At 42.0% G+C, this 13373-nt stretch overlaps 1 pseudogene; it reads left to right on the forward strand.

Annotated features, from left to right (window-relative positions):
• The first annotated feature begins 415 nt into the window (after window positions 1-415).
• On the forward strand, window positions 416-1288 carry LOC132223928 (jun dimerization protein 2-like; annotated as a pseudogene).
• Window positions 1289-13373: the final 12085 nt, after the last annotated feature.

Consider the following 13373-nt stretch of genomic DNA (forward strand, 5'->3'; position numbering starts at 1 on the left):
GAAAATGCTCATTAAAATCCTATATAATAAAAGCCCAGCAACCGAAATGGCAGAATGACCAGAACGTCCAGAGACCAGAACCACCACTGCCTGTCGCCTGGGCTGGCCCCGCCCCCCAGCCAGCAGTTAGGGGTGATCAGGCAGGCAGGCAGAGAGGTTAGGGGTGATGAGGCAGGCAGGTGAGCAGTTAGGGGCATGAGGCAGGCAGGCAGAGCCCCGCTATCGAGCGCCTCAAAGAGGGAGACCCAGGCCGCCCACCACAGCCTGCAGGAGGGATGCTTGGTGACTGTGACGGGAAGTGCTGGCAGCGGTGGACGCTGCAGGGCGAGGCTGGCACCACTGCAGCTCCTGAGTTGGTATGCTGCCTGCAGCCTGGCCCAGGCCCTGGGGTTGCCGCCTCCACCTATGGCTTCTTCAGGGCTGGACTGCCACTCCTCCTGCTATGATGCCTGGGCAGATCCTGGACCCCTCTGTGACTGCACACTCTCTGGCTCTCTGCCTGGGCTCGGCCCCCTGACTAGACTCCCCAGCTCGGCCCTGACTGCAGAGAAGCTGAAATATGCTGACATCCACAACCTTGGGGCCATGATTGCCCCTTTGCACTTCCTGGAGGTGAAACTGGGCAAGAGGCCTCAACCTGTGAAAAGTGAGCTAGACGAGGAAGAGGAGTAAAGGAAAAGGTGCCAGGAAAAGAACAAAGTGGCAGCAGCCTGATGCCGGAACAAGAAGAAGTAGTGGATGAGTTTCTGCAGGGCGAATCTGAGTGGCTGGAGATCATGAATGCGGAGCTGAAAACCCAGATGGAGGAGCTGAAGCAGGAGTGGCTGCAGCTCATCCTGATGTTCAACCAGCATCGCCCCACCTGCATCGTCAGGACCGACAATGTTAAGACCCCCAATTTAGAAGGCAACCCACTGCTGGAGTAGCTGGAGAAGAAGTGACCATGGGCTGGGAGGAGGAAGAGGAGGAGGAGGAGATGAGAAGGGGGTGGAGGAGGAGGGTCCCAGAGGGCTCTTCCTTGCTGCATGAAAAACTCTTCAATGAGGCTCAGCACAGCCAGCATCAGCCGGGCTTTTTTGTGAAACTCGGATCAGCCACACCGCGGGAAGAAACCCAGGCTGATGAAACCCAGGACCAAGCGCTGAGACCAAAGTAGTCCTGAGGGGGCCTGTTCTGCCTGGAGCCAGGCTTGCAGGAGGCAGGACAGAGGCTCTGGGCTGGAGAGATGCCCAACCAGGCAACTGTGGGCACTTCTCCGACCTCTCCACCAGGGCACCCACCCAAAGGACCTCCGCCACGAAAAGCCATGAGTTGCAACCAAAATTCGGCTGAGGATGGAACTTAGAGTGCAACTGCAATCTGCCTGTCCCCAGCCCTGACCCTGATCCTGATGCAAGGCTGGAGTAAGGCACAGTGCCAGGCCCTGCTGTACCCACCCACCATGGTCCAGCTCAGTCCTGCCCAGAGTGGCAGCCGGAGTGCACCCTCACTGGCCCTGTTGGAGTTGCTGTGGGCACGAGGCGTGGGCGCCCTTCCAAAGCACATACTCACTGAATGTTTACAGACTGGCTGTCCTGGCAGGGCTTTCAACTGTACATGTTTTTTATATTTTCTTTGTTTAAAAATATTTTTAAAAAAAGATTTTATAGCCCTTGCCACTTTGGCTCACTGGATAGAGTGTCGGCCTGGTGACTGAAGAGTCCAGGGTTCGATTCCGGTCAAGGGCATGTACCTTGGTTGCAGGCACATCCCCAGTAGGGGGTGTGCAGGAGGCAGCTGATCGATGCTTCTCTCTCATCCATGTTTCTAACTCTCTATCCCTCTCCCTTCCTCTCTGTAAGAAATCAATAAAATATATTAAAAAAAAGATTTTATACAAGCAATATATAAATGGATTTCTATAATCACTCGATGTGATACAGTATAAATGTGCTATGGTTTTTTCTTACTAACAGATATTCAGCAGTTATGGCCATTGCATGTAACTTCTAAGTACTGTAGTCTCTGAGTGTTGGGGGTGGCAGAGGCGGGGGTGCAGTGCATTTCCATCCTGGTAAACCCTTCATAGTACTCAGATCTGTATCACTCAGTAAACATTACTCTTACTTAAAAAAAAAAAAAAAAAGAGGGAGGCCCAGGCTACCCGGCCGGTGGTGCTGCAGTGGTGGGCAGGGCCTCCCTTTGTGGGGTGATCGATCTGAGGGCTCTGCCATCGATCGCCCCACAGGGGAGGCCCAGGCTAGCCAAGCAATCACACCCCATGCCTGTCGCCTGCAGAGGTAGGCAACCGGTGGCAGGGGAGGAGGAGGGCATCACTGCACAGATGGCAAGCAGTGGCAGCGGTGGTGGTGGGGCCGGCTGCCTGCAGCCGGGGGAAGGAAAGCCCCAATAGTCCCTGATCTCAGGCCAGGCTGAGGGACCTCCCCCCCCTGAGTGCATGGGCATCTAGTCTACATATATATATATATAAAACCCTAATATGCAAATAGACTGAATGGCGGAACAACTGAACAACCAAACAACCGGTCACCATGATGTGTGCTGACCACCAGGGGGTGCACGCAGATCATGGAGAGTGTTGGCACCAGGCAGCAGAGCACGGAATATGGTGGGCATTGGCCGTGGTGGGATGGTGGTGCAGTTGAGAGCGGGGCACTAGTTGCTGTCATCAGGACGCCAGATCAAGGCGGGGTACCAGTTGCTGTCATCAGAGTGAGCCTCTGGTGGTTACTAAAAATTCTTTGCTCCCTCGTGCTGCAGTCCTGCTGGGCGCGTGCACCTGCTGCCAGTTCCAGTCCCGCTCACACCTGCTGCCAGTGCCTGGTGTCGGTCTCGATCACTTGGTGCCATCAGCGGGTGCGAGTGGCAGCTGCCAGCCCCGATCACCCCTGAGGTCTTCTCCATCTCCTCCTGCTCCTGAGGGATGATCAGGGAATCAGCTGCCACACGCACCTGCTGACAGTGCCAGCCCCCCTCACACCCACTGCTGGCACCGGCCCCAATTGCTCCACACCATCAGTGGGTGCGAGTGGGGCTGGTGCCATCAACATGTGGGAATGGCAGTGGTGGGAGTGGAGCTGCTGGCAGACAGGGGACTGGGTGCCACACTGGGAGGGCCCGGGAGGGGGTGTGGAGGATAGGCCAAGATCCACCCCTGTGCCTACTGCAGCCTCGCGGCCCACAGTTCCTTTCAAGGTGCACGAATTCGTGCACTGACGCCCTAGTATAGTATAAAAGATAAAAAATGGTGCACCTGTATAAGGCACTTACCATGAATGGAGCTTGCAAGATTGGAAGTTGGCTTGAGTGAGTCAGTGAGTGACCAGTGAGTGAATGTGAAGGCCTAGGACAGTGGTCGGCAAACTCATTAGTCAACAGAGCCAAATATCAACAGTACAACAATTGAAATTTCTTTTGAGAGCCAAATTTTTTAAACTTAAACTATATAGGTAGGTACATTGTTATTTACTTTATTAGCGTACTCCTAAGGCTTAGGAAGAGCCACACTCAAGGGGCCAAACAGCCGCATGTGGCTCGCGAGCCGCAGTTTGCTGACCACAGGCCTAGGGCATTACTGTACACAAGCATCACCACCAACATATGAGCAATGCATTGTACTGTGACATTACTAGCCATTAGCAATTGTTCAGCTTTATTGTAATCTTATGGGACTGTATATGCAGTCCATCATTGATTAAAACATTGTTAATGTGGTGCATGACTGTGTAAACTACTGCTTTTTTTTTCCAGAGAATTTTTAATCAATAAGGAACAATATATTATCTTGAACTAATCACACATGATTCAAAAAATAACTGCCACCTTTGAACTTTGATGTGCTACAGTAGTTTTCAGATTGTTTGAAAACAACCCAAAATTTGGTGTTAGTTTAAATGCTTGAATTAATCATCCAGAGTTCATAGTCTTATAGATGTTCTAAAATTCTGGTGAGTGAAACATAAAAGTAGTTAGGAAGTATAGAATCTTAGCTGAAAATCAGATTAGTGTCTTTTAAGGCAGCCTCATACAAAATTTTTAAAAAATATTTTTTAAAATTGATTTTTAGAGAGAGAGGAAGGGAAAGGGAGAGAGAAAGATACATCGATCAGCTGCCTCCCACATGCCCCCTTCTGGGGATCCAGAGGCCAAGCCAGGCATGTGCCCTGACTGGGAATCAAACTGGCAACTTTTCAGTACCCAACCAACTGAGCCACACCGGCCAGGGCCAAACTTTTATTTAAAAGATATATGTATATGATGGAGAGCTTGTGGACAATATATATCAGTCATAATTTCAACAATGTAACTGCTGTCATTTTTATGCATTTTCATTTGGTCCTTTTTAGGTGTTTTATTTAGTGCTTTTTATGCACAGATTTGTTTTGACTTAGTTATAAACAATAGGGTATATTTATTTTTCCATCACTTAACATATCATAAGCATATTTTCAAGTATTTACATAGTTTGCCTTTACTTTTAATGGTGGCATAATTGTAAATCAAGTGGCTGTATCAAAATAGAACTATTTACCTACTTTGACCTATTGGATTCCTTTCCCAGTATTTGAATTCTCTAAACAATGTTTAGATGAACATCTCTCTCTCTCTCTCTCTCTCTCTCTCTCTCTCTCTCTATATATATATATATATATATATATATATATATATATATATATATATATAAACTTTTCTCTTTATTTTGCATTATTTCATTAAGATAGGTTAATATATGTGAGGTTATAGTCAGAAGTTAAATAGGAAAGCCACTGGGTTTTTTTAAAAATTGGTTAACTATACAGATTTTGTGATCATGAAATTCCTGTTGGAATTTCTTATATGTTGAAGATGGCATTTAATATTGTTATCATGGGATCTCAATTTTGCATAAAAAAATATCTTGAGCAACAGGTAAGGCAGAGTGTAGCAGAAACTTAGACAAATGTTAGACCTTTCAAGGTAATGGATTTATAAGGAACCCAGGTCTAGAAGAAGAATGTGGTGAAGACATGGTGGGGCTGCATATGCTGTTAATTTCATTGAAAAGTGAGGAGGCATGTAACAGCTTAAGAAATTTCATTGCTGAGAGATCTGAGACATAGCTATTGGGAGGGTCCTTGTTTCATAGAAAACTCATTTAAATATTCTCTAAGAATTCAAAGATTCAAACAATATGGTTGCTTCTAAGGTTGTTGAGCATTAAATTGGCTTGTATTCAGAGGGAAGCATTCAAGTATTTCATAGGAAAATGCCTCAAAGAGAATGTTGTATGATCAAGTAAAGCCTCCACGCTTGAAAGAATCAAGGCTTTCAAATTTTTCCTCAGCATAAGGTTTAGGTATTATATGATAGTGACAACTCCATTTCATTTCTTAATTAAGAGGAAAAAGGTCACCCTGACCATCATGCTCAGAAAGATTCATGAAAAAAGTCAAAAGTAAAAGTGCTATGATACCATTGGACTAGCCTTTCTCAAATAAATTGCATACCTTAATATTTCATTTTCACTTACTCTAAAAATCAAGGAAAAGGGGATACAAGAAATAAACAAGAAATAACTTCTTATTTAACATCTATAGGATTTTGAATTGAGCTATTATTAATATTATTATTGTAAAAATTAAGTGATTACCTCTTTTTATGTTTTCCCCTGTGTCAGATTGTACACCATCTTTCTAACTTATATCCTGATTATTGATTAGAGACTGCAGACTTTTAATTAGCAGATCCCCCCCACCCCAACTGGCACTGCAGCTCAGTATACTTGACGTGCCACATTTAATTTTCAGTGCTTTTTAAAATGATGTTTGAGGTGTGATGTTGTGTAGAAATGTCAGGACTACTGACTTGTCAACCTCATTATGCTGTGCTCCAGTGACTGCTTCCCAAACATTAATTACATTGCACAGAGACCATGTCTATTGTTTTTCGTTTTTTCCCTTTAAACTATGAACTGTAAATTGCTTTAAAAATTAAATGCAGCTAATTAGTGTTTATAATATTCTCTTAATTAAACACAGTTGGAGGTCCAGTCTATGTAGTATATGAAATACTGACAGCATTGCCAAAAGATAGCCCACACCCAGTTCATTTTCTGTGACAAGTAGTTGGTAAATGATTACTGCTCATGCCACATTTGTCAACCTGTGTGTATTCTGATGTCAAGATACCTTAGAGATATAAATGACTACTTATCTCTAAGCATAGTGGTTGTCACCCATGTGTTAGTCACACTTGCTCATGAGTAAGTGCTTTAAGGTGACACTGCATCAAAGAAAGTTATAGTGGGCCTAGAGGGTTATTCAGAGGTCCATGTTTTGATGGTGATGTTTTTATAAATTCAGCAGGATTGAAGAATCAGATGCCCCACTAATTCTAATATGCTTTGTACTACTTCCAGGGAATGAGAATTCAGTAAACTATATTTAAATGTAAAACTATAATGAATGGAGTTTAGTCTGTCTTTGAATATTCAGAAGGCACTTTCAGTTTATGCTGTTCTTCAGGGTTATCATGAGAGATGTCTATGATGGTACTGTCTGAAGCTCCAATCAGTAGACATTCCTTGGTGACAGTGTGCCAGAACCTAGAATGTTGACTGTAATTTTAACGCTTTGTTGAAGAAGAAAGAGTCAGAGTCAGTTACTGTGGGCATTTTTTAATGTAGATATTTGAAACAATACACAAGTAAGACTCCGTGGAAAATAAAGTTCTAGAAATATCAATTTCTTTTCAGTAACTATTTTTTAATCTTCACCTGATGATATTTTACTATTGATTTTTAGAGAGTGGAAAAGAAAGGGAAAGACAGAGAAATATCAATGTGAGAGAAACACATTGATTGGGTGTCCTGACCAGGGCGGGCCCAGCCAGGGAGGAGCCTGCAACCCAACCAAGGTACAAGTTATGTGCTCTTGACTGGAATGTGCCCTTCAGGCTGACATTCTATCCACTGACCCAAACCAGCTAGAGCCTTTTTTAGTAACCTGAAACCAATAGCTTCTCAGGACTACTTCAGCATTGGTAGAGGGGGAAAGAGCCCTAGCTTTGTATCATTAAATCCTACTAGAATAATTGTATATAAACACATGAATACTATAATTCATAAGAAGTACCAAATTCTCAACCTATACAGCAGTGTTAATTCATATGTTCAAGCAACCAATGATGTGACACTCAGTCCCTCTGAGGCTGTAGAAGAGAAAAAATTCGTGTTAGTTTCTATCTAGGGATGAGCTTAATTCTCTCTACTTAATATTAAATCCATAGAAGATATTCTGAGGATTTAGGCCCATCCTGTCTCTGCCCTGAGGCTTGAATAATCAGGTCCAGCTAGAACTCTGCTCCATAAAACCAAGGGTTGCTGGAATACTTTGGCTCTGGAGACTCAAAGGAAAGCCCATTCCACACAAGATATCATCCTTAACAGTCTCCTGTGGGGCCTGAGTTTCAAAACTGGAAATGAATACCTTTAGTCAAAAATGCTTAATTTCCAAAGACCTCTGAAATATGAACTTCTTCTGAGAGGAATAACTCATTTAGTTCTGATTAGTCATTAATCACTTTGAATAAGCTGTTGACAGGTAAACATCTGGAAAAGATGTGAGAGAAAGGGACATATAGATCGAGTAACCTTAAATGAAGGAGAGGAAAGAGGGATAGATTTAGAGTAGGGATAAAGGAAAGGTGCTAGAGTAGGATTTTTAATCAGTTTGGAAGCAGCAAAACAACCCTGGGATTCTGAAGCAAGGGGAAGAGATTTCCTGTGTGTGTGTGTGTGTGTGTGTGTGTGTGTGTGTACATGATTGAGAGAGAATGTGGTGATGTTAGAGAAAAACTGCACCTACCAATTGTAATCTATGAGAATTGGGAAATTATTATTCAAGAGCATTGTTATCTTGAAATTTTTATTATGTGAACTCCTTTCCTTTTCTTGGTGTTATTTCATGCCTCTATGTCAAATTTTCTCATCATTTCTTGTATGCACCATCTTCTTGTCAAAATTTTGCTCTATTTCAAGCAGTCTGATTCAGTGAGACACTATGGTGTATTATTGCTCAAGTTGGAGCTGGTGACTTTCTCAACCTAATCTACTTATTCATGACTCATGAAATGAGATGTATCTGTATATGTGTGTATTTCAAGCAGTATGTTAGGTATTTTACTTGCTTCTGAGATATATGCAGTTGAATAAGTTACTAAACCTATTTAAGCCTCTATTTTCACACCAATAAAAGGAACAGTAAGATGCTAATGAGTTAATGACAACAAAGATGCAGTCAGCATTGAGGAAGTTAGTGCTTCCTATTGTCCCTCATTAGAATAGGAACTTTACATATTATTTTAAAGCTAGAGGGTCCCTTGGCCTGGCCTGCACCCTCTTGCAATCCGGGACCCCTCAGGGTATGTTGGACTGCTGGTTTCGGCCGGATCCCTTGGCCTGCTTGGCCTGCGGGGATCAGGTCAAAACCGGCAGTCCGACATCCCCCAAGGGATGTAGTAGTGCCTGAAGTGGCAGGCAGCCAGGGAGAAGCCGGAGCCTGGGCCAGGCACTGTGCCGCTCCTTTTCAGCCCAGTCCCGCTGCACCTGCCTCCGCTACCACTCTGTAGTGTTGCCACAGCTGCGCTTGCCAGCCATGAGCCCGGCATCTGGTGCCCATAAGCCAGCTGAGCAGTGCTCCCTCTGTGGGAGTGCACTGACCACCAGGGGACAGCTCCTGCATTGAGCGTCTGCCCACTGGTGGTCAGTGCACATCATAGTGACCGGTCGACCGATCATTTGGTCGTTCATTCGCTTAGGCTTTTATATATGTAGATGGTATGTGATGATTCTCTTCCTCATTATAATATTAGAATATGTTCATTGTAAAAGAAAAAGAGGACAACAAAAAGAAAACAGTAAGAAGTTGCCTTTAGTGTCACCATCTAATAATCACCCAAAGAATTATACCATTTAACAATTATTGATGCCTTAATGCTATATATCTTATACTTTTTGCTATAAAGAACATCCAACAAATATTTAGTTAATTCTAACATCAATGTTGTAAGTAGATATTGTCATTCCAATTTTATAGGAAGTTAAGAGAATGGAAGAGCTTGACTCAAATGCTCTGTCCCATATTTTGCTTCTCATTCTTTTGTAATAGAAGTAGTCAAGGATGCATAGTCCTCCCTGTAGCCAATAGGTGTCTGTACTCTGAACAAACTCTTCCCCTGTACAAACCAACTTCCAGGATGGAGTCATCTGCATGTGCAACAAGCTTTATCAAATGAGTAAATTCACCATACCAGCTGGAGGAACAAGCCAACCATAGCGATGGTGATATTTCTATCAATGATTAGATCTTTTGTAAAGACCCTTGTCTCACACAGTGAACCCCTCTTCTTAAACATATGGTCTTCTTTCTAAATTGGTAATTTCCCTGATAGTTTCTACTGAACTGTTAGCAAAGGTTCTTGTAGCAGAGCAAAAATTTCTTGTTCTTAAAAATCTACATAAGAAAGGATGAAATAGTACCATTTGCAATGATATGGATGGACCTTGAGAACATTATGCTAAGTGAAATAAGTCAGACAGAAAAAGCTAAGAACCATATGATTTCACTCTTATGTAGGATATAAAACTGAAACTCCTGGACACAAATAGCAGTGTGGTGGTTGCCAGAGGGAAGGGGGAGGGGGCGAGAAGGGGGTCCTAATATAAGGTGACAGGAGAAGATTTGACTTGAATGGTGGGCATATGGGTGCAATATAGAGATTATGTAATATAGAAACTCACACCTGAATCCTTGTTCATGTTGACCAATGTCACCACAATCGATTTAAAAAATAAAAATTTTTAAAAATCTTACAGAGATACCTTCTTTAAATAGCCCATGGTACCCTTCTCCCCAGCATGTCCCTTCCCTGCTGGAGATGAGGTAGCCTTACTTGCAATGATTAGATATTTTGTACCAAACTAATGGGCAAAAAAATTACCCGTGGCAAAAAAGGGGCAAAAATATTATTCTGTATAAAAGCAATAGCTACCTCTGCCCTACACTCTTAGTATTCTTCATCCACTTCCTGATTTAACTTTTCTGGGCATTATTTTCATTATCTGAAATTATAAATCCTTATTCCATTGCCAGAGATAAACCTAAGACTCGGTTGTATCCCCAGTTTTTCTGAGCTGATAGGGAATCCAGATGACAACCTAGAGTCCTTCTCCATAGTGGATAATCTGGATAGTTTATACCCAAAAATGGGTCAAGCATATTGTATTTAATGTTCCATCAAGTCATGCCAAGTCCATGCTCTCATGGGTTTAGATTTCAAAAGAAAGGGCTAGGAGGTTGTGCATTTCCTGGCATGTGGTATGCCTCTTAGTGAAATGAACGACACTTTGCAGACCAAAAGCTGGCATGAAACATACCTTTGATTTCATCAGCAAGCATGCCATATGTCACAGAATTCTACTGCTTCCTCCCTGTTATTTCATTTGAGTGCCTCTTTCCTGCACATGTCTTTTGGTTGCAGTTAAGCAAAATGGATAGTACAGTCAATTGATGTAAATAACTTCAATTCAATTGGGCCTAAGTTATTTTAAGTATTACTAAATTAATTGTATTCTGAGTTTGATATTCTTTATGGAGGCAACATGATACAGTGTAAAGAGCATTAGACTAGGAGTAATAAAACCTGGGTTCTTATCCAAGGTCTGTTACTGCCCTACTATTTTTGCAAATATTTGAGGCTCTGTTTTCCTGTCTGAAAGTAGGAGTAATAATATCCTCCCATTGTGCTATGTCAGAGGGGTGTAGGCATATAAACGTCAGTATTGTATGTGAAATTTAAACATTTTAAAATGTCTACAAGTGCTTTGCAAAATACGAACTATTAATATATACCATCTAATGCATGGCTGAATAGTCACACATCTGTATGAACATAGAGCAGAAAGCAAAGTCCTGAATTGAAGTTTTCTACACAAAAGTTGTAATTCCTATTTTTCTGATGAAAAAATAGTATATCGTCAAAGTAGGAAATAAGGAAAATATAAAGGAAATAAAAATGATGCATACAAAATGCACACAGATAAAAATCCTATGTAATAAACGGATAATATGCAAATAGACCAAACAGCAGAACAACCGAAACAACCGAACAACCAGTTGCTATGACATACACTGACCACCAGGGGGCGTGTGCGGAACATGGTGGGTGTTGGCCGCGGGGGGATGGTGGAGCAGGTGAGTGGTGGTGCCAAACCAAGGTGGGGCACCAGTTGCTGTCATCAGGGTGAGACTTTGGTGGTTACTGAAAATTCTTTGCTCCCACGTGCCATAGTCCCACCTGGTGCTCGCACCTGCTGTCAGCGCTGGCCCCACTTGCACCTGCTGCCAGCACCAGCCCAGCTCACACCTGCAACCGGTGCTGGAGCCGCCGCTCACACCCACTGCTGGTGCCTGGCGCTGGTCCTGATCACTCTGTGTCATCAGTGGGTGCGAGTGGTGGCTGTGGGCCCTGATTGCCCCTGAGGGCTTCTCCACCTCCCACTGCTCCTGAGGGGTGATCAAGGCAGCAGCCGTCACTCACACTTGCTGATGGTACTGGCCCCATTTGTACCCGCTGCTGGCGCCAACCCCAATTGCTCTGCGCCGTCAGCGGGTGCAAGCAGGGCTGGCGCCACCAGCATGTGGGAGCGGCGATGGTGGGAGTGGGGTTGCTGGCAGAGAGGGGACTGGGAGCCACAGCAGGAGGGGCCTAGCAGGGGTGCGGAGGATGGGCCGAGACCCGCCCCTGTGCCTGCCATAGCCTCGTGGCCCACAGTTCCTTTCAAGGTGCACGAATTTGTGCACTGAGCCCCTAGTATACTTCATGATCACACAATACCCCACAACAGGGTGGGGGCAAAAGTGGGTTTACAGTTGTGAGTGTGTGAAACACAGACTTTATTCTTGTATTATTATTTACTAATTATTGTATTATTTTCCATACAAACAACTGTAAACCCACTTTTACTCCAACCTGTATTTTGATGTATTTCCTTTCAGTGTTTAAATTTTTGTCCAAATAATTGGTAATAAACTTTTATGTATGAGGCATACTGTTTTTCTGATTAAAAATTAATAAAAGCTAATTAAGAAGAATTTAATAGAAAGCTGAAGTTCTTTGTAATCACCCTTGGTTCCCATGAAACTAATTTTAACAATTTTTCATTATTAATTCAGTTTTGTATCTTACTTTTATTTAATATTGTATCCTGTGTGCCCTACACTGGAACAGGAACTTAACCTAATATATCAAATTATCAACAATTCTTAAAAAATGTTTTGCTTTAACTTTTTATTATCTAAAATTTTAAACATATAAAAGTAGAGAACATGATTGAATGAACCCCAACACTCACCCATCATATAACTTCAACCATTTTCAATGCATGGGAAATTTTTCTTCATCTACCTCCCCACCCAACTCCCTCTCTTACCTCCCAAGATGTTTTGAAATAAGTTCAAGATATATAATTTTATTCATAAAACTTCAGTATATGATTATAAGATATTAAGATTCTCTTTAGCCTAACTATAATACCATTTCACCTTAAAAATACACAATGCATTTTAATATCAACAAATATGCTCTACCCTTCCAAATTTCCCAGACTATCATATAATGTATGTGTAGTTTTTTTTATTTTTTTTGTCTGAATGAGAATCCTAGAAAGGTATACATATTATAATTTGTAGATATACTCATTACATCTCTTTTAGTCTGTATATTTTCCTTTCCATTGTTTTCAATTTATTTGTTGAATCTAAATATTTTTTCCTATATAGTTTGCATCCCTATTGCATTATTTGATTCATTTCTCTATTCTAGTACTTCCTATAAACTGGATGTTAGAGCTAGATATTGTTGCTTAATAGAAATACAATGCAGGACACATAGGTATTTTTTAAATTCTGGAAGCCACAAAAAAGAAAAAAAAATAAACAGGCGAAATTAATTTTAATATATTTTACTTAACCTAATATATCAAAATGTTATCCTGATAATATATAATCAATATAAAATTAACAAGACTTTTTACATTGCTTTACTTATATTTAGTCTTTGAAATATTAAGCAAAACCCCGCAAATCCTAATATATAACCTTTCAATAAATTTTTGCCATTAAAAGATCAGTGATTTAGGCAGGATTTCTGGCTGTGTCCTGCTGAGTATCCATTTCTTAAAAATCATCTATGAATTATAAAACTTGACAAGTTGACAAAAACAACCTTTAAGCACCCTGGAAATAAACTAAAGTTCTACAAAAATCCAACAATCAGTTATACTTGAATAATCTATTTTCCTTCGCTAATAAAAGTGGGAATCTATGGTATTTTTG

The sequence above is a fragment of the Myotis daubentonii genome, chromosome X, assembly GCF_963259705.1.
Source record: "Myotis daubentonii chromosome X, mMyoDau2.1, whole genome shotgun sequence".
Classification (NCBI taxonomy): Eukaryota; Metazoa; Chordata; class Mammalia; order Chiroptera; family Vespertilionidae; genus Myotis; species Myotis daubentonii.